At 51.5% G+C, this 26,662-nt stretch overlaps 1 long non-coding RNA gene across 1 annotated transcript; it reads right to left on the bottom strand.

Moving 5' to 3' along the window:
- Window positions 1–5,287: 5,287 nt before the first annotated feature.
- Window positions 5,288–26,091, bottom strand: LOC121101278. The gene is made up of 4 exons (XR_005833249.1): window positions 25,241–26,091; window positions 7,731–8,562; window positions 7,203–7,356; window positions 5,288–6,667 (listed from the first exon to the last, which is right to left on the bottom strand). It is a non-coding gene; the product is annotated as an uncharacterized LOC121101278 (long non-coding RNA).
- Window positions 26,092–26,662: the final 571 nt, after the last annotated feature.

The following is a 26,662-nucleotide window of genomic DNA, read 5'->3' as shown; positions in this document are numbered from 1 at the left end:
CACTCTCTGGGAAGGACACTGGGCAAGAATCTCCACGGCACTCCCTTCTTGCTCCCTCCCGGGCGGCTGTCTCTCTCTGCCATCACGGAGAGCTCCCTGGGTTCGAACCTATCTCCCCGGAGAAACACCACAGTGAGTTTAACCCAGCTTCTCACATGGCCTGTTTCCCTTCTTTATCTCCAGTTAGCTGACAGGAGGCAGGGGGACCCCGGCTCTAGAGGAACGTTCTCGAACAAGCCTTGATGAAGGGGCTCAGACCTGCACTGTCTGGGAAGGGAGGGGGGGACAGGCTGAGGTTGACAAGGTGGCCCTAAGGGAACACTGCTCACCGGACCAAGAAGTTTGAGAAGCCCAACCTCAAAAGCGTTGTCAAGTCTCGCAGATTTTATGGAAATTTTCATGGAGAGGTAAAGGAGGAGATCATCTCGGAACCTCTCAGTGCAAACCCTCTTCAAAATCCTGTGTTAATGTCTCTGTTCATTCCCCAAGTTTTGTTCCTACTGCATCTGCCTGTGTCCCTGAGACACATCTCTCTGCTCACAGCAGCCTCACTGGCTCTGCTCTGCTCCCACAGAACACCCCCCACCGCCATCCGGATTCCCTCTGCCACAGATGCCCCCCAGCGGGAGAACAGCCAGGGAGGATAGGCATCCAACGGCATCATGCCTAGCTGTGGTTTCTCAGGCTTGCCCCTGGGATGAGCTCCTCATCCCTGCCAAAGGTCTCAGGACCAGAGGCCTCACCTGTATATCTCACAGGTCCCAGAGCCCATCGGATTCTATAATATGCTTATGTTCATAGTCATGGCTTGAGCTGTCTCTGCTCTGGGACTGGGTATTGCCCTTCAGATGAAGAAGATGTCTTCTATGGTCCTAGTCACTGGTCATGGGCATCTTCAAGGTCATGGCTTTGGGGCTATCGCTGCCCCTGGGACTAGGTGCTGTATCCCCATGAAGATGTTCTTTATATGGTCATGGTTATGGCTGGAGGCTGTCCTTTCCCTGGGACTGGGTCCTACCTGTGGGTGAAGATGCTTTTCATGGCTGTCCAGTCCAGGCCATCAACTCCATTCTTGCATGTCCTGTGACACCTGTCCTTCAGCTGCAGGAACAGGGAGCCTCCTGGCCCAAGCCCACCCAGCCTCTGGCAGGCAGCTCCAAGAGAAGTTTTCCCCTGTGTGGCAGAAAGGACACACATTTCCACTTGAATTATCTTGACACCAAACACTGCTGAGCAGGCAGCCTGGGCTTCTCCAGCCAGGAAGCAGCCCTGCGTGACAGGCTGAGAATTAGCGCCGCTCCGACAGGAACCCCTCATCAAGGATGTGTGGCTGGCCACAGGGACGCAGGGAATTTGCCGATTCTGAGGATACACGTTCTCTGTAACACAGCTCCTCGAAGACGGGGAGCATCCCACCAACACACAATTGAGACACACCAAATAGGGAGAAAATCCTCCCACTAACCTGGGCAGCCCCCAGATTTTAAGAGCCAACCCAGCAGCCTTGGCAGGGCTTATCCTGAGGTACAGATTCGCATTTTCATGACCACGTTTTTAAAAATTGCATTACTAATTCAGTTTCTACAGGGAAAAAAATCCAGCTTGATTTTCTCACTTGTGGTTTCTGAAGAAACCCGATAAGACTTCCTGAATCTAAAGGCAGTGAGTAAATCATTACTCAGGCCTTTCTTAGGAATGTTCTGGGGGTGCTCAGGAAGGGAGGTGGCAGGGATCTAGGCACCCCCTGACATTTTCCAAAAGTGACCCTGACAACTCTTTCTTTAGAGGTAGAATGCCGGGAGGCCAGTTGTTAGATGACAATGAACAGCTTACAGAGAAAGTCACAGGGAGCAAGACCATGGGAGAGGAGGGTCAGGGATCACTCTCTTCTCTTGTCCCCGGGCCTGAAACCATCTAAACTTACCATGCCCTGGACACAGGCAGCGGGTGGCAGACACTCCTGCTGCCCCCCATGGCATCCCCGGACCCACCTCTGACTCTGCTTTCCCTTGGAGACAGGTGTCAGGTGACCTCACACTCACTTGGCCCCAACAACACCGGCTTCACACCTGCTCTATGCATGTCCCCAAGCACATGGAGGCCTGCCTGGGCCAGCACACACAGCTGGGAATGCAGGGGTTAATCCCCAGGTCAAAGCTCAGGCAGTGGGGGCTGAACCAGTGGGTAGACTGGGCCTGCTTCCGTCTTTCCTATGGACAGTCCTCCTTATGGCTGGAGGCCCCAGTGGATTCAGGCATCATGGCCTACACCAGTGTCCTCCAGGATCATTGTGTTAGCATTTCCTTCTGTTCTGTTCTCCCCTCCTACCCCTCATTCCTGCTTCCTGGGGTCAGCTCCCAGGGAGCTAACCGGCAGCCAGGCCTCCATCTCAGGTCTTGCATGCCAAGAACACAAGCTAAGGCACCATCTTTCTCCCGCACCCAGGGGCCCACGTGAGGCTTGGTATGGAGTAGACCCCCCATGAGTACCTGCAGGATGAATTAAAGAAGCACCTGTTTTGTGCAAGGAGACATGAAGGCCCTTCCAGAAGGGTCACAGGGTGAAACTACGATATAAACTGGGTGTCCTGACACCCGGGCCCCTCCCTGCCTGTCCCAAGCTGCACCCCAGCCAAGCACAGCCACCCTGGGCCCCTGGCACCCACAGCACCACAGCACAGGTCCTGTCTGCAGAGCCCACTGGGAGGCTCAGAGAAGCCAAAGCTGGCCCTGTCTCTGGGCCCACAGAACTGCTCTTACCGCTGTCACTACCCAGACAGGCACATTCCCGCTTCACCCGAGTGTCAGAACTGTAATTGCTTTTTACCCAGAGTCCAACTCCGTGCTCAGACACGGCTCTCTGAAGTCAGCAGGGGGGGGGGAGGGCATGTTCGCACACGTCCACATGAGATGCCTGGACACCGATGGGGGCAACCAACTCACAATCAGCCTCCCAAACCCCTTCCAGAAGGCTCTATTGGAAACAAACAGCAGGCCCCTGCAGGGACCCAGGAAACTGGAGCTCCTGTGTCCCTGGGCAGGAAGCAGGAGGCCCAAGCAAGGGAAGGGATCCTGGCCAGCGGGCCAGAGGCCAGAGTTCCCTGCTGGCTGTACCGAGCAACTCCCTTCTCTCGCCGGGCTTCAATGTGTCCAGTGAAAAGCTGAGGGGCTTGGAAAGACCCCCAGAGGCAGCCCAGCTCTGATCATAGTTCCCTGAACCATGACCCCAGAGCAGCAGGTCTGGGAGATGGGGATGGGTGTCCCAAGGACATCTGCTAGTTCTAAAACGCATATTTCCAGCCGATGACCCAGGCATTTGGTTGGCTGTTATCAAGGTTCCTCTACGGATTCTGTCTCCTTGGACAGATTCAGGCCAGAAGTTTCCACTCTGATAACAAAGGCCCTGGCACAGCAAGACAGGGACCTCCAGATGCTGCATCCAGAACAATACTCGAAGGAACAAAGGAAACATCTGACCCCTTTGTTATTGATTTGAGGGTGGCCAGAGGTGGACGTCACGGGCACGTCCAGCTGGCTGGTACTGACAGCAAATCCTGTCTCCCTCCTGGCCTCCCTTTGTCCAAGGATGAAATCTGGGCCCAGCCAAGACCTCCAGAAGCTAGCCCAGCTCTGCTATTTATTTCCCAGCCTGACACCCCAGGAGGAGAGAGGGATGGAGATAGACGTCGACTCCAACATGTCCAGAATAAATCTTGTCTTCCCAGCCTCAAACCTGCTCTTCCACCATCCTTCCCAGCTCAGGGACCACACCACCATCTCCCCAGCTGCACAGACAGAAATACAGACCGTGTTCTCCTCCTCCCCATCGCCCTGCATGTTACACGCCCAGTCTGCCGGGTCTGTTGGGTCTGCCTATCAAACAGCAAGCAATGCTCTCCCCACCTCATCATTCCCCGTGCGGCATTTCATCTTTGGGGCCCCCCGCCTGCACCCCACCGCCTGCCTAATGGGAGAAATTAAGACGCAGAAGCTGTTCCCCGAAGGAAGGTGGAATTTATGTGCCTTGAACACACTGCCGGGTCCCCAGACCCTCTGCCCAGACACACCCCAGCATGCCTTCTCTGCTGAGGCACAAAGAGATGCCAGGGCTGGGGTTTCCCCACGGGGGACGATATTCTACCCCCCCCCCCCCCCCCGCACAGGGACGGGCTCCAGGACGGGCTGTCACTAAGCCATGCTCCAGCCCAGCTTCCCCATAGCCCAGAGGGCCCAGGGCATCGTAAACACCCACACTCATCACACATCACCTGCTCCCTGGGGCACGCTCTGCCAGCAGCCTCACCCAGGGGGACCCCTGCCTGGGGGGCTGCCTCCCGGGCCTTTCCAACACCACTGCTCAGTCACCCCTGGCAGCGCAGGGGAGTGTGAATTCCAGGAAATGTGGGGCAGACTGGTATTCCTGCCCCTTCCTTCTCAGACCGGTGAGGGACCCAGCCTGCCTGGGAGCCACAAGTAGGAATGCCAAATCCATGCCTCCCCACAATCGTGCAGCCCTCCCACCTCTGACCCACCGTGGCATATGTCTCCTCCTGGCCAGGGGGCTCATTTGTGGTCCACAAGATCCTTCTATTTGTTTCGGGAACCTCGGGCTATGAGCATGGATGATGGTGGGCGAGTGCAAATCCCTGCCTTGTCCTTGAATGACCAGCTGGCTACCCTGTCTCTGCCAGCTCGCTCCTGGGGACAGGGATCAAATACGTCTACACTGTTCCCACTAGGACAGGCCCGGGAGACCCTGGGAGCTGGAAGAGTAGGTTCACACAGCAACCATGCGAATCGGAGCATCCCCGGGAGACTAGAAGAACAAGGGGGTTTCATCTTGGGGAAGGGTCATCCAGGGGTTGCTGGTTAAGACCCACATCTACAAGGTGGTCTATCGGTTCGGAACAGTCTAGCTGCAAGTAACAGAAAGTCTGACTAATAGCGGCTTAAAGACACAAGGATTTACTTTCTCACACGAAGAACAACTCTGAAGGGAGGGGCCCCTGACCCTGGTTCAGTGGCTCAACCATCATCGCTTCTTAGCCTCCTGTTCATAGTTACAACATGGCTCTTGTAGGTCCAAGAACCAAAGGCACAGTGAAAGCAAGAGCAAGGGGAGCAACGCACCAGCCCTAGCAGCAAGGGAAGCTGGGAAAGTGGGTGGAGATTTTCCATCCTCTCTGTTGGAGGCAGGCAATTGTAAGGAGCTGAGACTGCGTGTCAGGTCAGCTGCAGATGTAATGGCTGCTTCCTGGGCCTTGAAAAGCTTTGAGGACAGAGCAGGCACATGGGGGACCCCACCTGGGCACACACAGTACATCAGGTGGAATGAGGAGGCTGCATCTGGCACGTCTGCTGTGGCCATACAAACAGTGAGAGAAGCCTCAGGCTGGCCTGGAAACGTCGTTCTGAATGTGGCTGGGTTGGGACAGCAACACAAAGGCAAGAGGACCTTCCAAGTGATAGCTGAAGGACCCAGGACTGTCCCCTCCAGAGAAGACTCTGTTGTGGGGGAGAGCAGAAGGACTAACTCCTTCTTCCAGGGTCACTCCAGTGCTGGAGACCTAGAGTAACCTGGAGGTCTGTGAGGAAAGAGACTCTGATAACTTCGCCTCTCAGCCCAGCCCAGCTGTGCTGCTGCCCCCTGGGAGAGCCACAGTCGAATATGGGGGACCCTCAGCTCTCCTCACCGCATGGACAGTGGGCTCATCTATGGCCTGCCTCTCTCTCAAGGCTTGTAAGACCCTCCATCACCCCTGCACCACCCCTCCCCTCTGCTTCCCGTCCTCCTGCCGCCAACTATTCAGACTCAAGAGCTCGTTTCAAACACTGGAGGGATAATTGCTCAGAAGGGAGTAGAGACATATCAGAGATGAGGCAGCAAATGAAATACACATATTTACTCGTTCTCGCTCTTTAAAGGGAGAAGAGAAAACAGTCACAAAATTTTAGAAGCCAGAAAGCAAATGGATGAATAGTAAGTAACTTAGCAGATCCAAAGGTCTGAATCCTAAGCCCATGAGGGAAAAAGGCAAGAAGAACCCATTTTACACCCCAAAACCCTCAAAAGGTTTACCATCCTAAGCAGGTGCTAACAACTGCCTTTGGAAGTAGAAGGGAAGTGGGACTAAAACCTGGATGCGGCTCTCCTGGGGGTGCTAATACCCTCCAGGTCTCCCCCACTATCTGAAAGTGGGGTGTTCCTATGACACCTTTCATAAGCTGCAGGCCAAGAAGCAATTACCATTTCATAAAAAGGAAAGTTCTCTTCAGATTTCTTTTGGTTAGCAAAACACACACTGATGTGGTCTTTCATAAACGTAAAATGGCATAACCCAAACTTTACAACAGTATAATGGGGGAAACCTGTACCCGGCTTCAAACACATGCTGTCCTTCATGAAAATGGAAGAACGGCTCTGAAAACAGAGCTTGAAGCCAGAGGTTGGAATGTGAATCTTTGGGGGTCAAAGAGCAGATTGTGGATGGCAAAGTCACGGCCACCAAAGATGCCCATGTCCTGATCTCTGAAACCTGTGAATATCTTACCTTACATGGTAAATGGGATTCTCCAAATGTGATTTTAGTTAAGGATGTTGTGATGGGGAGATATCCCGTATTATCCACATGGGTCCAATGTAATCACAAGGATCCTTATGAGAGGTACTGTGGAGATGTGAAGACAGGAACAGAAGTCAGTATACAATAAGCCATGAGCCACGGGATTGAGCCACCTCTGTTAGCTGGAAGGACAAGGAAATGGATTCTTCTCTAAGCCTCCAGAAGGAATGCAGCCCCACTGATCCCCCGATTTTAGCCCACTGAGGCAAATTTGTTGTCTTACCAATTTGTGTTAAAGCACTAAGTTAGTTTGCGGTAATTTGTTACACCAGCAATAAGAAGCTAATACGACCCCTAAATGTTTCATATTTTAATCGTATTGTAAATGGAAACTTTTAAAGTTCAATTTCCATTTATTTCTAGTATATAGAAATGAAAGATTTATATGTCTTGATCTTATATCCTGTAACCTTACTAAACACAACTGTTAGTTCCAATCACTTTTTTTGTACACTCCATAAGACTTTCCACAGACACATGGATGCTGTGTAAGAAAGCACACAGTTTAACTTCCTTTTCAATCAGGATGCCATTTATTCTTTTTCTTGACTTATTGCACTGGCTAGAACTAACTGCTTACCTGGCCACAGTGTCAAATGGAAGTGCTGAGAGCAGACATCCTAGGTTTGTTCTAGAAATCAGAAGGCAACCTTTTCTCCTTCGCCATTGAATATGATGTCAGCTGTGGATTTACCGTAGGTGGCTTTCTCGGGTGAGGAAATTTCCTTTTTTTCCTAGATTTCAGAGAGTTTTAATCAGAAATACAGGATCTCGGATTATGTTTTTTTTCTTAATCCACTGAGATGATCACGTTTTACTTGACCTATTAATCAGATAAATTTCAGGGACACCTGGAGGGCTAGGCTGAGCACCCAGCTCTTGATCTCAGGGTCATGAGATCAAGCTCCACATTGGGCTCCGTGCTCAGTGGGGAATCTGCTTGGGATTCTCTCTCACCCCTTCCCTCAGTTCCTTCCTCCACTGTCTCTCTCTCTAAAATAAATGGATAGATCTTAAATAATAATAATAATGAATTACGATTATAGATTTTCAATTTTTATAAACCTTACATTTCTGGGATAAACCACTTTAGCTCATGATGTATTACCTTTTTAATACGTTGTTAGAATTAATTCAATAACATGTTGTTAACAGATTTTGTATGTATGAGGAGTATCTGTCCATGGTTTTCTTTTCTTGCAATGTCTTTGTTTAGTCTGATATGAGGGTAACACGGGCATCATAGAAAGAGTTGAAAATTATGCCCGCCTCTTCAAGTTCCTGAGAGAGTCTGTGTAGAATTGGTATAAATTTTTCCTTAAATATTTGGTAGAATTTATTTGATGTAATTTTTGGTTGTGGGTTACTCCATTTTTATCCCAGAAATGGAAGTCCCCAATGTATTTACTTTTACCCATCGTTCCTCTAGTAGACCTTGATCTCCAGCTCCACAGCCTTCATTTTTGCTATGCTCTGTCCTGGGGTTCCATGGTGGTGATGTAAGATGATGACGGACAGACTCCTGGGACATGACAGACTGGGATTTTATAAGAGCAAGTTTATAGCAGTCAGAACAGGACTCTTGATCCTGAAAAGCCTGAAGCTGGAAGAATCATCACAGAACTTGTTCTGTTTTAATCCTTCGGTCCAAGTGGAGAAAGCAGGTGACACTTTCTTCCAGGGCAGCATCAGGGAGCTATTCTAACATTTTTGTGGGCTGATGGAATTTGAAGACTTAGAATTTAGATTGAAGTAAGTATATATTGCTTCATAACAGAAGGAAGGTGCTTCAAATGCCCTGTGATGTCTCCATGTCTCTCGGCCTCAGAGTGAACTTATGCGCCTACTAATGGCTCCTCTCATGTGGCCAAGGTACAACGGTTTGAAGGGATAAAAATGTTCACTCACATCTACCCGCATCCTTCACTCCCTGGCTTTACCTAGAGAGGAAGAGAAAATAAACATACAGTTATAGTTGTTGTATCTTCAAAAGATGTTTCTCATTTATTCTCGCTTTAGGGCTGGCTCAAATCTTGGCAAAAGAAAAAGAATCCCCCTGGCACATAGTAGGTGCTCAATAAAAATATATTAAAGAAATTAGAGAATCAATAAATGAGTAAATAAACAAAAGGATCACCTTAAATATGTCCCATGGGGGTCGGGTGGGGGGGTAGTCAATTCATGAACGTCCTACGATACCCACCCTTCCCCCTCCCAATAAAACACAGTGTGCAAGGGGAGAGACGTGCAGTTTTTAAATTCTCGGTGGGGTCCATGACCCAGAAAAGATTAAGAGCCATTTCCTCAAGGCCTTCAGACATGCTGATGAATGAAGATCATAATATTAATTTGCTTCCCATGGCCAAGTTTCTGGCTTATAAGGACAGGTCAGGCTCTCAGGACAGCCTTGATGTCTACACAGGAGATGTCCCGATTTCTGAGCCCCACAACACAGCTACATTTATCGCATCTCTAAGTGCACAATCAACTCCCTCAGGCAGCAGACCCTAATGAAGCAAACCGATTATGGATCCATTAGAGCCTTGCAGAGCCCCATTAATCCTCCCCACAACCCGGCCAGTGAGAAGACACAGGGTTCCTCCGAGGAAGGGACTGAGCCCGGAGACAGCCATTTGTTCCCTTCAGAGCAGTCTGGCCCCCAGTGGTCTCCCCTTCCCGGAGGCATGGGGTGTGTGCAGGGAGCTGCATGTGTCCCCAAAGGGGGTCACAGCAGAGGGAGGGGATGAGGAAAGGAAAGAGGCACACGGCTAGGGTTCGCATTGGTTCTGTTCATCACCAAAGGGGACGGTTTGTTTCTGGAAGGTCATGGAATTTCCTTAATGTCCATTAGATTTCAAATGTATTGAGCCTGTAAGAAATACACTGGGCTCTGAAAGGAATTCAAAATGTGGACACATCAATTCCATCGGAAGAACCAAACTGTGTTCTCTTGCAAATAAAATAAAAGCCATGCACCATGGAGACGAATAAATGGCTTAGTGGGATGTGCACGGATGCGCTGGAAGTCCATTAGAGTGAAAAGGTGCCGCACTTGACCTCCTTACCTTTACCAAGCCTGCCAGAATCTCTGGTAAGATGGCAGGACACAGGTGCTGACATAGCTCCCTGAGACTAGCCTGGCCGTCAGGAAACTGTCCACACTCCCTGGACTGGCTTCTCGAGAGACGGGGGCTATTTAGAACAACGGGTACAGTCCGTGGCCTTGGTCATCAGCAGTGTCCCCTGCTGAAAGTTGATTTGTCAGCACTCCTGTCTGCTAGGGTGGCGGGTGGGAACTGAAGTGAACTTCCCGGAAGGCACGATGGCTGTGCACACCCTTCGTATTACTTATCTACTGCTCTGTAACGAAGCACCTGAGACTTGGCAGCCTCAAACAGCCAACACGATCTCACAGCTCCTATCGGTCAGGATAGGTGCCTGTGCCCCAGGGTCTCCCACAAGGCCGCAGGGAAGGTGTCAGCCAAGACCCAGTCTCCTCTGAAAGCCCGGCTGCAGGAGAACCCTCTCCCAAGCTCACTTGCATGGTGGTGGAAAGGATTCATTTCCTCACCAGACATGGGGCCAAGGGTCTCAGTTCCTCACTGGCTGTTTGGCCTTCAGTTTCTTACCACGTGGGCCTCACGACAGCACAGCCTGCTTTGCTCTGAGCAAACAAGCGAGGAGCGTGGGCAAGAGGGATCACGGTCTTTCTGGACGTGAATCTTGACAATGACATCCCGTTGCTTTCATTGTATTCTGTTCATTAGAAGCAAGTGACTAGTCTCGGTGCACGCTCAAGGGAAGGGGCTTATACAAGCATAGGAATGTTGGGAGAGGGATTTATTGAGGGCCAGTTTATGTTGCCTACATACCTTTGAGCTGTGTAACTCCACTTGCTGGGAGTTATCCTAAAATAAATAATCAGACAAGTACAAAGGTGTACAGCCAACAGTGCTGTTTAAAATGATGTACAATTGAGGGGCGCCTGAGTGGCTCAGTTGGCTAAGCATCCGACTCTTGATTTCGGTTCAGGTCGTGATCTCAAGATCATGAGATCGAGCCCCACGTTAGGTGGGCTCCTTGCTCAGTGCGGGGTCTGCCGGAGACGCTCTCTCTCCCTCTCCCTCTGCCCCTCCACCCTTCTCTAAATAAAAAATAAAAAAATAAAATAAAATGGTGTGTAATTGGAACCCATCTGGTCCAGCTGATTTGACTTCAACACGTTCCTACGACAGAATACTCTGCCATCATTAAAACATGACATAGAAGAATATTTATGTACATGAGAAAACGTTTGTGATGGAATAGTAACTTTAAAAAAGCAGAACACAGGGGCACCTTGGTGACTCAGTCGGTTAAGCGTCTCCCTTTGGCTTAGGTTATGATCCTGGAATCCTGGGACCGAGCCCCACAACAGACTCCCTGCTCAGCTGGAGTCTGCTTCCCCCGCCTCCCTCTGCCCCTTCCCCCTGCTTGTGCTCTGCCTTTCTCTCTCAAATAAATAAATTAAATTAAGCAGAACCAAAACCATATGCATATTCCAATATTCAAATATGTAGAGAAAAAAATTAAACGAAACCACTTTTTAACATTTTGGAGTGTCTCTGGGTAACAGGACTAGGCATGATTTTCACTTCCTTCTTTATACTTCCTTTTGTTTTCATAATTTTCTACAATAAATATGTATTACAATTGTCACAACACAGGTTTGAACTGCGTGGGTCCAATTATATGAGGATTTTTTTTTTATACAGCACAGTACTCTAAATGTTTTCTTTCTTATGATTTTCTCAGTAACATTTTCTTTTCTGTGGCTTCCTTTATTATAAAAATACAGTATATAATACATATAACATACAACCAACGGTTTATATTATCAGCAAGGCTTCCACTCCACAGTGGGCTGTTAGTAGTTAAGTTTTTGAGGGTCGAAAGCTGTGTGTGGATTTCCACCTGTGCAAGGGATCAGCGTGCCGAACCCCTGCGTTGTTCAAGGACCCACTGTAGTGTGCTCAGCAGAAAAGAGAATGCCTTTGTAAGATTTACATTCACGGCATGGTGACAATCATACATCCCACATCTGCTGTCCTCTGCAGACCTACGTGACAGAAGAAGAGATGACAGACAGCAGGACACTGGGGGAGAGGAGGATCAGGCCTCTGGCCCCTGGTAACACGTCTGCCTCTGTGCTCGTGGGAAAAAAGCCCCCCTCTGGGAAGACACAGCCCCACGCGTACACAGCTGGGTGAACAGACATGCCTTGGGGTAATCTAGAGAAAGCTACCCCCACCCCCGAACAGACACAGCCCCAAGGCAGGACACACAGCGTGGCCAGGAGAGTGTGCTGGACTTCAGCCCTACGTCCCTGCTCAGCCCAGACCCTTGTTCTTATCCTGGGGGTCCTCACCTACCTCTGAGAGATCCCAAGCAGAAAGGCCTCAGACCCTGACTGTGAGACGCAACTGGGCGCAACCCCCACACCTGGCACCGCAAGCTCACACAACACCTTCTCACGGCTCCGCTTGCCCAGCTCTCCCACCCCGCGGGCAGCTGTTAGAAGTGCCACCCCTCACTGACAAGCGCACACTGGTTAAGTGACGGCCCCGTCTGCGAGACCAGGGAGCCAGGAAGGAGAGGAGCCAGCCCTGGACGACCAGTCTCTCATGTCCTGTTCCAATGTTCTCTCCACTCTGAACTGGACTCATTTTCCAGACAATCCTGATTTCCTCCTCCCAGTCCATGTGCCCACCTGGGGCCTCATGGGCACAGCCACGTCCCTGTCAACAGGGATCCTCTGACTCCGCCCATGGCCCCAACCTCCTCTCCTACCTCTGACCTCCTCCAGCCGAGGAGCAGGACGAGACGCAAATGGGCAGGCCCGTCAACCGTTCAGAGAAGGGGCTTGCATGTCCCGAGGATTTGCTCCGTCACAGGTGCAGTGTGAGGTCTCCGCCCTCAGCAGACATTATCATCCCTGACTTGCCAATGAGACACCTGAGGCTAGGGAAAGACCATGACTCTTTAGAGGTGACACAGCTGTTAAGGGAGGGACAGGGCTGGGACCCAAACCTCATTCGTATTTGTCCACGATGGCTCTTCATGTGTGTTCCACAGGGAGGAGAAGCAGCAGAAAAACATGGCTGTGTGTCAGAAACCCACACAGTGGACTTGTTAAGGACACGTCATAGTTCAAAAGCAAGCCTGGGAGATGGAAAGTCCCCGCTGGCTGAGTTTCCAGGGCCTGGGAGAGTCCAGGGGACCAGCTTGACCAACAGGGCACAGAGACCCGAGGCTGATCCCTCTGTGGGCTCCAGGCTGGCAGACTGGATTCTTAGGGAAGGGAGACAGGAAAGGTCACCTCCACAGAGGGTGTGGCTCTGGGGACCCAGAGCAGCCCGGGTATGACCAGGCCACCCGCGTGGCTACCCCAGCCTTGCCCTGGTCATGGGAGGAGCTTCCCACCCCCCTAGGGCACAGGCCGGGGCAGCTGAGCAGAGGGCCTCGACCCTCCCCTCCTGGCAGGCAGCCCACAGGCTGGCTGGCAGGCGCAAGCAGGGGCTGGTTTCAGGGTGACAAACAACTCCTGACACTCCAGCATGGAGACAAGAGGGGCAGCTTCCACCACGTACCAGCCGTAGAGACTGCCTCCCAAGGGGCGCCATCTTGGCCAGCCAGCACGCTCAGGTCTCAGAAGATGCCCCCCGCATGCAGCCTGGCCGTTCAGAGAAAGATAAAAGGGTGGGACGGGAGAAGAAAGGAGCGGATTTTTTAAGCCCATACTGTTTGTGGTGTGTGGTGTTTACACCATCCCATTTACCTTCCCACTGGCAAGTGGGCATGAACCTTCTTCCCAGCTTCTAGAACAGGGGACTGCAGCTTCCTGACAGGAAGCAGCTTGCCAGGGGTCACATGGCCAGTGAGAACTGGGCTTCCATACCGGTCTGTGAGGGGCATACTCTCTTCCCTGCAGACTTGTCGCCCCCAGCCCAGTCCAAAGGGCAGTTTCCAAATTCCCTCAGAGAGGACCCTCAAGTAAGCTGAGCTGACCTTGCCCTTGAAATATGTGACCCCGTCCTCACCGCCCTACCTGTCCGAGCACCCCCAAGTCCCATTTCTCGGCTCCTGTCAAGGGGCCCACCAGCCCCACCACCAGGGTAGCTGACCCTGAGGAGACCCACAGCAGCAGCCCCCTCTGGGGACTCAGCATATGGGGCGCCAGACGCAGAAGACAGGCAATCACTCCGAGCCCATTTTACAGTTGAGGAAAGAAGGCCAGCGTCTGAGTTAGGCTGTGCTGCTCCCAGGGAAGGCCAGCCCTTGCAGCAACCTGTGCCCTCAGCCAAACCGTGACCAGCAACTCTGCGCAGACCCTGGACGGCCACTCCTGCCAACCCCCGCACACTCTCACACTTTCAAGATTTTCTTTTTTCTTCTTGCAAATTATTATTTAAATTCTAGTTAGTTTACATATAGTGTAATATTGGCTTCAGGTGTCAAATTTTGGGACTCACCGCTCACACACAACACCCAGTGCTCATCATAACAAGTGCCCTCCTTAATACCCATCGCCCATCTAGCCCATCCCCCACCCACCTCCCTCCAGCAGCCCTCAGTTTGTTCTCTATCGTTAACAGTCTCTTTTTTTTTTAAGATTTTATTTATTTATTTGACAGAGATAGAGACAGCCAGCGAGAGAGGGAACACAAGCAGGGGGAGTGGGAGAGGAAGAAGCAGGCTCATAGCGGAGGAGCCTGATGTGGGGCTCGATCCCAGAATGCCGGGATCACGCCCTGAGCCGAAGGCAGACGCTTAACCGCTGTGCCACCCAGGCGCCCCCCGTTAAGAGTCTCTTATGGTTTGCTTCCGTCTCTTTTTTTCCCTTCCCTTCTGTCCCTCTGTTTTGTTTCCTAAATCCACATATGAGTGAGATCATATGGTACTTGTCTTTCTCTGACTGACTTACTTCACTCAGCATTATACTCTCTAGTTCCATCTACGTCGTTGCAAATGGAAAAATTCCATTCTTTTTGATGGCTGAGTAATATCCCATTGTGTATATACACCACGTCTTCTTTATCCATCCATCAGCCGACGGACACTGGTCTCTTTCCATAATTTGGCTATTTTTGATATAGCTCACACCTTCAAGATTTTGAAAGGCAAGCTCACGTCCCTTTTTTAAGCAACTGTTGGCTGCCAGTTACGATAATTTTGTATCTCTGAGGACTTGGTAAGAGCAGCTAAAGAGACGAGAACCTTATCTGATGAAATCTGACTTGCTAACGGAAGGCAAGAAACTTCCACCAATCCACATGTGTGTGGCCCCTCTCGGTGAGCTGGGAAGGGCGCTGGGGCGGCACGTGGGACTCGGTGATTTCTGCCCGTAAGTCACAGTGAAGGCCAGGCACCTGCTCTCCGGGAAAAGCTGTCACTCCTCAGGGGCGCTCACCACAGGCCGGTGCTGGGCTGGTGTCAGCAGGGTGGTCGTAAATCCCACAGCAGCCCTATGAGGCAGGTGCCGTTATGATTCCTGTTTTATAAATGAGGAAACCGAGACATGGGGGTGGAGTCACTTTGCCCAAGGAGCTCAGTTGTCCAGGACGGGACCCCCGGCTGTCAGAGGCTGCGGATTTAGCCCCTGTGCTACGATACTTCCTGGGCCCTAGAAACTGCAAACACCCCTGGGTTGCCCAGCATCCCACAGCCAGCTGGCCCCAGGACCAAGTTCCCAGGACCGTGTTCCCTCTGGAGGAAGGTCCAGGAGGATTAAAAAGGAAAGGGTGGGACGAGGGCGCGAGAGCACCAACAGCACAGACCTGGCAAAGAACGCGATATCCCATTTCTAGACTCTCATTCTACACCTGACAGAGGACGTCGAAACTGCCAGCACGGACCCTGGGAAGCTCCGAGCTGGCACACCGTGGCTCAGGGGTTAGGATGGTGATCTGCAGGGAAAAGGTCCGATCAGCAACTCGTCTCACTGCAGGGAAGCAGAGGGGGTTCTCAGCTGCCTGGATCCTCTCTTGTCCCATCTGCTCACCTCCCCCAACAGGGAGCTGAGTCCCGAGGGTCCAGCATCACGCCGCTGGTTGGGATATGGCCCACTCCCACCCTCGAACCTACAGGACCTCAGGGCGGCCTCTCTCTCTCACTCCCCCCGCCTCCGTGGCCCTGTCTGTAAATTGTGCGGATCAAACTAGATACTGCCGCAGCCTTGAGCCTCGCCACTCCACAATTCCCCTTTCAGTCTAAAAGGTTCTTGGCTCAGAACCCGACTCAGATCCATCAATTTCAGACAACGCTCCTTCCCACCGGCTCAGTGCCCCGCCCCCGCCCCCCATTTGCCTGTCATCATCTGAAGGAGCCACTTACTGAATTACCAAGGAGAAGGCCATCAAGTCAGGAGAAGAGAAATGGCAAAAAACCAATCCTATTTTCCCCTTAGAATATATTTGCAAATGGGGCGCCTGGGTGGCACAGCGGTTAAGCGTCTGCCTTCGGCTCAGGGCGTGATCCCGGCGTTATGGGATCGAGCCCCACATCGGGCTCCTCCGCTATGAGCCTGCTTCTTCCTCTCCCACTCCCCTTGCTTGTGTTCCCTCTCTCGCTGGCTGTCTCTATCTCTGTCAAATAAATAAATAAAATCCTTAAAAAAAAAGAATATATTTGCAAATGATACTACAGATAAAAGACTGGTATCCAAGATCTACAAAGAACTTCTCAAACTCAATACGCGAGAAACAAATAAACAAATCATAAAATGGGCAGAAGATATGAACAGACACTTTTCCAATGATGACATACAAATGGCTAACAGACACATGAAAAAATGTTCAAAATCATTAACCATCAGGGAAATTCAAATCAAAACCACACTAAGATACCACCTTACACCAGTTAGAATGGCAAAAATTGACAAGGCAAGAAATAACAATTGTTGGAGAGGATGTGGAGAAAGGGGATCCCTCCTACATTGTTGGTGGGAATGCAAGTTGGTACAGCCACTCTGAAAACAGTGGAGGTCCCTACAAAGAGTTAAAAATTGAGCTACCCTATGACACAGCCATTGCTACTACTGGGTATTTACCTTAAAGAGACAGGCGTGAGGAAGTGAAGGGCCATATGCACCCCAATGTTCAGCTCTGTCCACAATAGCTAAATCGTGGAAGGAACCGAGATGCCCTTCAACAGATGACTGGATTAAGAAGTTGTGGTCCATATATACAATGGAATATTATTCAGCTATCAGAAAGAACGAGTTCTCAACATTTGCTGCAACATGGATGGCACTGGAGGAGATAATGCTAAGTGAAATAAGTCAAGCAGAGAAAGACAATTATCATATGGTTTCTCTCATCTATGGAACATAAGAACTAGGAAGATCAGTAGGAGAAGAAAGGGATAAAGAAAGGGGGGGTAATCAGAAGGGGGAATGAAGCATGAGAGACTATGGACTCTGAGAAACAAACTGAGGGCTTCAGAGGGGAGGGGGGTGGGGGATCGGGATAGGCTGGTGATGGGTAGTAAGGAGGGCACGTATTGCATGGTGCACTGGGTGTTATACGCAACTAATGAATCATCGAACTTTACATCAGAAACCAGGGATGTACTGTATGGTGACTAACATAATATAATTTAAAAATATTTTAAAAAATAAATAAATGAAAAATAAAGGCACAGAGACACAAAACAGAAATCATCCTGCACATTACTGTTCCAAGCTTCTAAACAATAAAATGTGTTGACTAAAAAAAAAAAAAAAAAAAAAAAATCCTAACAAAATGTATTTGAGCTCAAATAAAATTTCATCCCTTCCCACTGGCTGATTTTATCATATTTTTATTTAAGTCCAATGCAGCCAGGAATGTGGACAGGACCTTGCTTCTGCTGGAGAGAGAGAGTAGTGGGGCCCCGACCCAGGGTGCCCCCCAGATGATGGGACACAAGTACAGAGCTCCCTACTCTGCTTCCGACCTGCCTTCCGCAATGCCTGAATGCCCACCATCGGAGCGAGTCTTTCCGGAAATTACGACTGATACGGTAACAGCAGGGGCAGCCCTCGTTTCTTGAGCATTCACTACGTGCCCCACACAACACTCAGTGTTGCACACACAGCGTCTCGTTTCATGCCCTGCAACGCAGCTCCATAGTACAGATGGGCAAACCAAGGCCCAGCAAGGATGAGTAACTTGACAAGACCTCCCGGCTAGTCGAGAGCAGACCGGGCTTTCCAGCTGGTCTGACTCTGATGCATCTGCTTCTAACCCTGCACCACCTGCCTTTCTGGAGAGACGCATGGTTAGGAGTCTCCGGGCTCAGACATGGCACTTCTGGAAGGTCCCTGGGAAAAATGAACCGACATGTTTTTTAAACAATCAAGGAGGGGCGCCTGGGTGGCACAGCGGTTAAGCGTCTGCCTCCGGCTCAGGGCGTGATCCCGGCGTTACGGGATCGAGCCCCATGTCAGGCTCCTCCGCTATGAGCCTGCTTCTTCCTCTCCCACTCCCCCTGCTTGTGTTCCCTCTCTCGCTGGCTGTCTGTCTGTCGAATAAATAAATAAATAAATCTTTAAAAAAAATAAAAATAAAAATAAAAAATAAACAATCAAGGAGATTTCATGATGGGCTGGGTACTAGGCGATACCAAGGAAAAGTTTAAGATGCTAGTGACAAGGTTATAAAAGGGGATGTCCAGGTTTTTTGAAATGCTGACTGAATGGGGTGCCTGGGTGGCTCAGTCGTTAAGCGTCTACCTTCAGCTCAGGGCATGATCCCAGAGTCCTGGGATCGAGCCCCGCATCTGGCTCCTCCACTGGGAGTCTGCTTCTTCCTCTCCCACTCCCCCTGCTTGTGTTCCCTCTCTCGCTGGCTGTCTCTCTCTGTCAAATAAATACATAAAATCTTTTAAAAAGAAATGCCCTCTGGATTATGTAGCGATATTAAAACACGGTGTCAGGGACTTGCTGTGAAATCCTTCAGGAGACAAAGAAAGCAAATAGGGCAAAAATCTGACAAATTATTAAATCTGCGTGATGGCTATATGGGCTCATAATACTATTTTCTCTACTTTGGAGTATGTTTGGAGTATATTCACAATTATACATTTTCGAACACACGAAACATCATTAATGATCAGGGAAATGTAAATCAAAACCACAGTGAGATACCACCTCACACATCAGGATGGCTACTATTAAAAAACAGTTTTTTAAAACAGAAAATGACAAGCATTGGCAAGAAGGTGGGAAAATGCCAACCCTTGCACGCTGCTGGCAGCCACGAGACATGGTGCAGCCACTGGGAGAAGAGCACAGGGTTTCCTCAAAAAATTTAAAACGGAATTACTAGATAATACGGCAATCGCACTTCTGCGAAATATCTGGAAGATTTGAAAGCAAGTTCTCAAAGAGATATTTGTACACCCGTGTTCAAGGCAGCATTATTCACCAGACTAAAATGTGAACGCCACCCAAGTGTCCATCGACGGATGAGGGGTCCGACACGATGTGGTGTATACCTACAGTGAAACGGTGTCCGGCCTCCAAAGGAAGGACATTCTGACACCTGCTACACCACGAACGAACCTTGAGGACATCATGCTCAGTGATGTAAGCCAGTTGCCAAGAGACAAACATCATACGACTGTTTACACGAGGTACCCAGAGGGGTCAGCTTCGTGGAGACACAAAGCGGCATGGTGGGTGCCGGGGAAGAAGGAACCAGAGGGTTGTTTAATGCATGGAGTTTCAGTTTGGGAAGATGAAAAAGCCCTGGAGCTGGAGGGAGGTGAGGGTTGCACACCAGTGGGAGCGTACGGAATGCCACGGACTGGACACTTAGAAACGGTTAAGATGGTCACTTTTGTGTTATGTGGTTTTGGCCACAATTTTTTAAAGGTTCTTAACACAGGCGCCCACACATAGAAACTAAAAGGAGCCATGAGGCAGAGCCAGGTGCGCCCATACGAGAGAAGTGACAGAAACCCAAACAAACAAGCTCCAACAGGAAAAGAAATATATTGACTCATGAAATGGAAAAATCCAAGGTTCAGCTGCAGGCACGACTGGCTGCAGATGTTCAAATGTGCGGAGTCGGCCGCTCTGCACCTCTCACTCTGCTTTCCCCTAGGGAGGCTCTATTCTCCATCGGATTGTCTCCAGCAGGTGGCAAAGGTGGTCCCAGAACTTTCGGCTTAGAGTCTCCCAGTCTGGCAACCCCCACCAAGCAGGTGACTGTTTGTAGCAAAACTTCCAAGATGGAGTCTCACTGGTCAGGCTTGGGCCACATCCCCATTCCTGAACCAATCCCTGTGATTTGAGGGAGGCCTGAGATTGAGAGTTCGGGGGTCCGCAAAGGAGAAATGAGGGGCCACTCCTGAAGAACGGATCATAGCTAGCTACTGGCCAGGCAGAAACATCAGCGATCCCCTCCAGGGTGGAAGTGCTTCAAATTCTGCCAGGCAGGGTCGGACAGAGAAATGATCAGTGTGGGAGACCGCCATGTGCAATGCACCTGCCACAAACCCAGGCTGAGAGATCCGGTTCCACAGAGGGGTTGGCAGGGCGTCACTGGTCCGGCATCGCTACATGCTCTCGCTGGTCTCAGAAGGAGCCAGGAAGAAGCGTGGCTCCAGGGCCCTGGCTCTGGCACTCCCTGGCCATGTGACTTTGGGAATGTGATCTAACTATGCTTGGCCTTAGTTTCCTCATCTGGGAAATGGGTACAACAAGCCTGGCTTGTGGGATTGCTAGGAATTGAAAGAGGAGAGGACCTGAATGCCTGACACCGGCCTTGGCACACGCCAGGGGCCCAGTCAATAATTTTAAAGAGATCACCTGCTGGCTGGTACCTGTGCTCCCAGAAAGTTCCTCGGGCATCTGAACTGTAGGCGAGAGGACTTTCAAGAAAGCAATTTCTTTTTGCTTTAGCTGTTGGCAGACGTTAACGAAAAGAAATTAAATAAAAGCCAATGCTGGGACTTTCTTAGATCCTTCCAAGCCACTTGACTCAGCAATGGTGAAAATTCGAGGACAGCCAGTCCCGCCAGGCCAATCGATGACAAAGATTAGCTGGAGGGGTCCCAGGGGCCCGGAGTCTGGGAGGCGCTCCCGCTCCGGGGTGCTGCTGAGACTATTTTGAGATGTCAGGGCCCCAGTCAGGAGAAGAGCAGGACAGAGAAAGCTGATCGCCCACTGCAAAACCAACACGAGCTTCTCCTCCAGCTCTGGGCTCAGTGCTCCGGCCGAGCTCAGCTGGGAGCCCCCGGGAGCAGCGGTCCAACTCAGCCGCGACTGCCGAACCACCTTATCAGTGAGAAATAACACGCCAGTGGTTTCCAAAGAGGGCACCACGGGACCCACAGCCCCCGGGGAGCTGACAAGTGTGCGGTACATTCCAGGTGATTCGAACTCAGGAGAAAATGCGGCAGCAAACTGTTAAGAAAGCCTCCCTTTGTGCAAAATTTAAAATAATGCAAATCTCCCCTTTCAAGTATTCAAATGTGTCAAGAATTGTGTAATTGCAAACCTGCCAGCTGAACGCGCTGTAAACTGGGCTTTCGGTGCCACCGTAGCTGGTGAATAATCATACCCTGCCCGTTGTCCGCGCTGCGGGAAATAGGTCTTGAATTATTCACGTTGTGGATGTCACAGTAGCTTAAAGAATGGGTCCTATGTGTGGAACACAACCACCCTGACGTGAAAACAGGCAGCCGTGCTCAGACGGGCTCTCAGCACATAAGCAGCCCCCCATGAAACCCGGGGGGGGGGAGGGCGAAGGGAGATGCTGATTTCAATCAGGGACCAGCTAATTACAGCCCACAGGCCATATCCAGCCCCCCTCTGGCCTGTGAATAAACCTCTACTGAAACATCGATTTAGGTATTGGCTGCAGCTGCTTTGACAGGACCACAGAAGGGGCCACAGAAGTGTGTGGCCTGCAAAGCCTCCTATATTCACTATCTGGTGCTTTACAGAAAAATTTGCTGATCCCTGGTTTAAATCAAGTCAAATAAGTTTCTTTCCTGCAGGACTTCTTAGGACCTTTTGGAGTATTACTTTTGGACTATGTAAATCTCCACACAAGGGATTTCATTAGATGGCAAATCTCTCTTCGCTGGGCAGCCTCCCTTCCCTGGACCGAGCAGCACTGGCCACACGGGCCCTGCTGTGGTCTGGGCAGGGCATCCTGGGGCCAGGGCGTTGGGCAGGGGGTGTTGGCCAATGAGTTATCCCAGTCTGGGTAATGAAGAGGAGGGTCCTGAAGTTCCCAACTACTTATTCGTCCATCCTGCTTCCCCTAACCACGATCTCAACGACACCTCAGTCTCTGGCCCCCAGACTTCAGCCCCACTCAGGGTAGCCAGCAGGAAAATGCAGCCCCAGGCGGCAGAGGGAAGGCCGCCCATTTGGAAAATAACCACAAACAGAGCCCAATAGGATGACACTTAGAGCTCAGCGTCAGCCTTTCTGCCCAGGGGGTGCTTGCAAACTGGAAACATTCACCTAGAGCGCCCTGCTCCGATGAGTCATTGCTCCTTTAAATCAACAAACAGGGCAGCAGACGGAGACACCAGCTCTGTACCCCCCAGCACGGCCTGCCCACCCAGGGCCTCAGTCCCGCCTCTCCCGGCCCTGGGGCACTGAGCCGCAGAGACCAGGCAAGTGGGAGCAGCGGCTCCTTCCTCCAGCCTCAGCCCACAAGGCATTGCGGCCCCTCACTGCCACGCGCGCCACTCCCTGCTACACCCACGGCCGGGGCGTGTCCCAGCTCCAGGCAGGGACAGCATCGCGGGACGCCCACTGGCGTCACAACACCTTCACCAGGGTGTGTGACAGTTTGCCCTGCTTTCCTCAAGAAGCTGACGTTAGGCAACTTGCCCAGGGCCACGCTGCCAGGAAGTGGCAAGGGAAGGGGTTTGAATCCAGGCTCTTGACCTCTCCTAACCACTTCCTGGGGGGAAAAGAAGATGCTCCGCACGTGGGCTGTGAGCTGTCCTCCGACGCTGTTGCTGAATCATTTCCTCCAGCTGCCGCCACTGCCACTGTGTTAGAGCCCCAGGAAGGGCCCGGTTGGCCCTGGCTGTGCTGGCCTCCCGGGGACACCCGTAGGTGGGGCTGAGGCCCTCCGGGAAGGCCCTGTTATCAGCCTGTCTCAGTCTCCGTGGCCTGGCACAGAGCCTGGCACATAGTAGGTGTTCAGCAAACAACCGCCAAACGAACACATGGCGAGTGGCTGTTAGTGAGTGAGGGACTTTCCTCTCTACTCCAGACAAAACAAAGCTCTCCCGATATTTGCATGCTTACAATCCGTCTTGAAATAGAAATATGTTCCCTAAATTCCCCACCGTGTCTGGCTCCAAAGATCTTCAAGATGGAACATGTCAAATTCTGACGGCCAGAACGAGAGGAGCTCCCAAGACATTCAACAACACAGCCGCCAACCCCTGACCGCCCGCCAGCCCGGGACGCGGAGGCTTTCATCCGGGCCCGTGGAGCTTGTGCGGCGGCACCTGCCGCTCGGGCTTCCCCGGGAGCTGATCATTCTTTCCAGTAGCCCCCGAGGTGATGCAATAAATATCATGATTATTGATGGTTCTGCTACTCTGGCTGTGGGCTTCCGGGCCAGGGATTACACATCTTTTTCAAGATGATCGAACTACCGTGGTCGAGAGACAGACAGGAACAGAGAAAGAAGAATGAAGGGCACACACCACACCGTTAAGGTTGGTGTCCCTGGAGGACAGGCTCCTGGGTGATTTGGGCGTCAGAAAGCAAAAGTTCACGGGCTACCAGGAGGCGCAGCTGCCCGCCCTGGATGGGGCTGTTTGGGGCAGCTGCGGGGCATGAGCGGGACAGAAAGGTGGTTGGGAAACAGGGGTGAGCGAGTCTGCATGGGAATTCAGGGTGAAGGAGAAGCCTGGGGGGCGGGGGGGTTGGATATTAGACCAGGGGCAGGAGGTAATGGGTAAAGTGTCCTCTTGCTAGTCTGGCTGAGGGCAGGGGGGGCGTCTGTGACCTGGCTGCCACTTGCCCCCTGGATGCCCATGGCGCCCACCACCTGCTGCTCTGTTCATACCTGTCTCCCTCCTAACTTACAGGCAGGAACTGAGTCTGAATTCCCTCTCTCTCTCTCCTATGCCCATCCCAGAACCTGGCACGGAGGAGATGCTCAGAGAAGGCCATTGACTGGAATAATTATTGGTTTGGGATTGGAAGGATCTGTCCTCAGGAGGCCCCTGGTGCAAAACCAGAAAGTTGATATTTGTGACTGATGGGTGGGCTCTACCCTTAGAGCAAGATGGCCTGGCTCTGAGTTTTATTTCCACCACGTGCTGCCCATGACCTTGAGGAAGTCACTTACCCTCTCTGAGGTGTAAATGGAAATAATAATAAAACCGACCTGGGCGCCTGGGTGGCTCAGTCGGTGAAGCCTCCGACTCTTAATTTTGGCTCAGGTCATGATCGCAGGGTCATGAGATCGAGCCCCACATCAGGCTCTGTGCTGAGCACACAGCCTGCTTGAGATTCCCTCCCTCTCCCTCTGTCCCTCCCGCTCACGCGCTCTCTCTCTCTCTCAAAAAAAAATTTTTTTAATTAAAAAGATAATAATAAACCCAACCTTGCAATGCTGTTCTGGGGATTCAATGAGTAATTATACATAAAATGGTGAGAAAGTGCCATTTTTTGTGCCTGGTTCGTTATCATAAAGGCCACTGTTCCATGTCGCCTCCATCTCTGCTGACATCGCTTCTACTTAAAGGAAAAAACGTACCCGTGGCTGAGGGCCAGTAATCCCCAGGCCGGGGACTTGGCTGTGCGACATCTCGGGCTGTCAGCGAAAGTGAAGGAGAGCTGGTGGGGACAGTCATGCCACGAGGGGGCCGCCACGGAGGACACTTCCTTCCCCCACACCCCCCAGGGGAGCTCTTTGCCCTGGACTTTATTCTAAGCCACACAGAGTCCGTTCAGACCACCCATTTTCCCTCCACTCTATCAGCAAATGCCGGGGGGTTCACATGGCGGCCAGACCCCACGTGGGGCCCTGGGGCAACTTCAACCTGTCCCCTGACCCAGGGGCTCACAGCATGATGGATGTGGGACATTGGGACAGGTCCCGGGGCTGGAATGACTGCCAGCATTTCGGAGGGCTTAACGTCCGCTCTTACCCAACGAGTGCTTCCTCGGTGGAGAGACGGTCACCAGCCCTAAGGAGATCCCTCGAAACCCAGAATTCCAGGAAGCAAGTGAACTGCCGCTATCGTGGTTCTTTTAAAATACATATAAATAACGTCTTCGGAGGGAAGACAAGTATGCGTTCCCAGTAATCCTGCATCATCTGTCATCTGTCGCCCCTCCCCCAGGCCGGCTGGAACTCTGGGTTCAGTTCTCCAGGGTTCCCTCCTCTCCTGGCTTCACGGTCAGGACATCCGGGCTGGTCCCATGTGGTTCGTGTTACTTAACAAGCTTTCCAGGCACCTGCCAAGATCGTTTCTAGTACCGGCACACCTATTCCCCAGCACAACCAGGGAGAGCAGGTGCTGTGATCACCCTCCTTTGCAAATGAGGAAACCAAGCACAGAGAAGTGAAGGGACTTGCCCAAGGCTAGGCCAGGCCTTACCTGACTCGTCTCTCCAAAGGGTCCAGGCTGCTGACGGGTAGCAAAGAGGGGGTCGGCCAAGCCATGGCCACAAGAACTGAATCCACGTCCATCTGCAGAGCCCATCGGCTTCCCCTCTGTGATCAAGTCATCCTCCTTGAGAAGTGGGGGCTCCATGCCTCCCCTTCAAGAGCTGACCTGGAAAATGGGGTCCAGTGGCCAGGACAGAGAAAGGTTCCAGAGATCAAGAGGTAACGAGTAGCAAGAGGAGACTTCTCCCCACCTCAGGGTGCCAGAGTTAGCAGACACGAACACACACAAGATGCTTAGAGAAATGTGCATTTCACATAAACAACAAATTAAATTTTAAGTACAGAGCATTCAATATTCCCAGTTCATCTGAAATGCAGGTTTAAGCTGGTGTCCCCTCTTCTCTCTGGCAGCCCGACCCCTCATCCCCCAGTACACTCAATAGCACTGGAGAGGGGGGAGTTCAGGGTGGGGTTTGGTGCCCAAACTCACACCCCTGCCCACTCTCGATCCTGGTGACTGAATATAATCGCCCAGAATGATCTGCATGACCATGAATGGTATTGCCCAATCGGAGAAGGTGCCCTGGAGCAGGCTGACCTGGGGGGATGGCAGCCCCCATCCTCAGCTGTGCGAACCAGCCAGGTCCCCTAATGTCCGAGCCTCTGCTTCCTTCCCTGCAGCTTGGGGCTCATGAACCTGCCCTTCTTGCTCCCAGAACCGCTGGGAGGATCGACCCGCACGTGACAGTTAGAAGCGCTCCAGTAAAGGTGACGTGCTGTCGACTCCTGTGTTATGATCTATTCATGCCATTTTGATAATAATAAATGAACAGGATGAACTCATTGCATGACTCAGAGACCCATCTGGACCTAGCTTTCTCTACGAGCCTTGTTTTCCGCGTGTACACGGAGTCAATGCAAACCCCGTGTTCTGGAGCTGGTTAAAAAAGAAGCCGTGGCAAATTTGATTTAGGTACCTAATTCCACTCGAAATGACTTGGGCAATAAATAAACTGCTCTCTTTGATTCTTTTAAATCAGCATATTTCAGCAGCGAAGTGACATCTTGGAATCAGCTGTCCTCTCCATCTCGCTCTGTTGACCCAGGTGTGTCCACCGTGAAGGGACACCGAGGCCTGGCCCAGGGCCAGCTGCCGGACTCTGCAAGCACAAAGACTATCCACGGCCCGCCGCTTAGACCCCCGGTGCAGCGGGCAGTAAATCTCCCCTGCACGAGGCCTGCGGGGGGCTTTGCCTTACTCAGTTCCTCGCAGTTGCAGGGCTCATGGTGTTGAGTTTGTGAGTCTAGGTGGGGGGTCCCATGGGGGATGGGGAGGCTTCGGGCAGAGACGCCAGCTGAGGCAGGAATCCAGGACTCGAATGTGGATCACAGGTCCTGCTCTTTGGCCTGG

This window comes from Ursus maritimus, unplaced genomic scaffold (genome assembly GCF_017311325.1).
Source record: "Ursus maritimus isolate PB19 unplaced genomic scaffold, ASM1731132v1 scaffold_7, whole genome shotgun sequence".
Lineage (NCBI taxonomy): Eukaryota > Metazoa > Chordata > Mammalia > Carnivora > Ursidae > Ursus > Ursus maritimus.
Note: the sequence above shows the minus strand (reverse complement) of the source record. Positions and strands in the feature narration are given on the sequence as shown.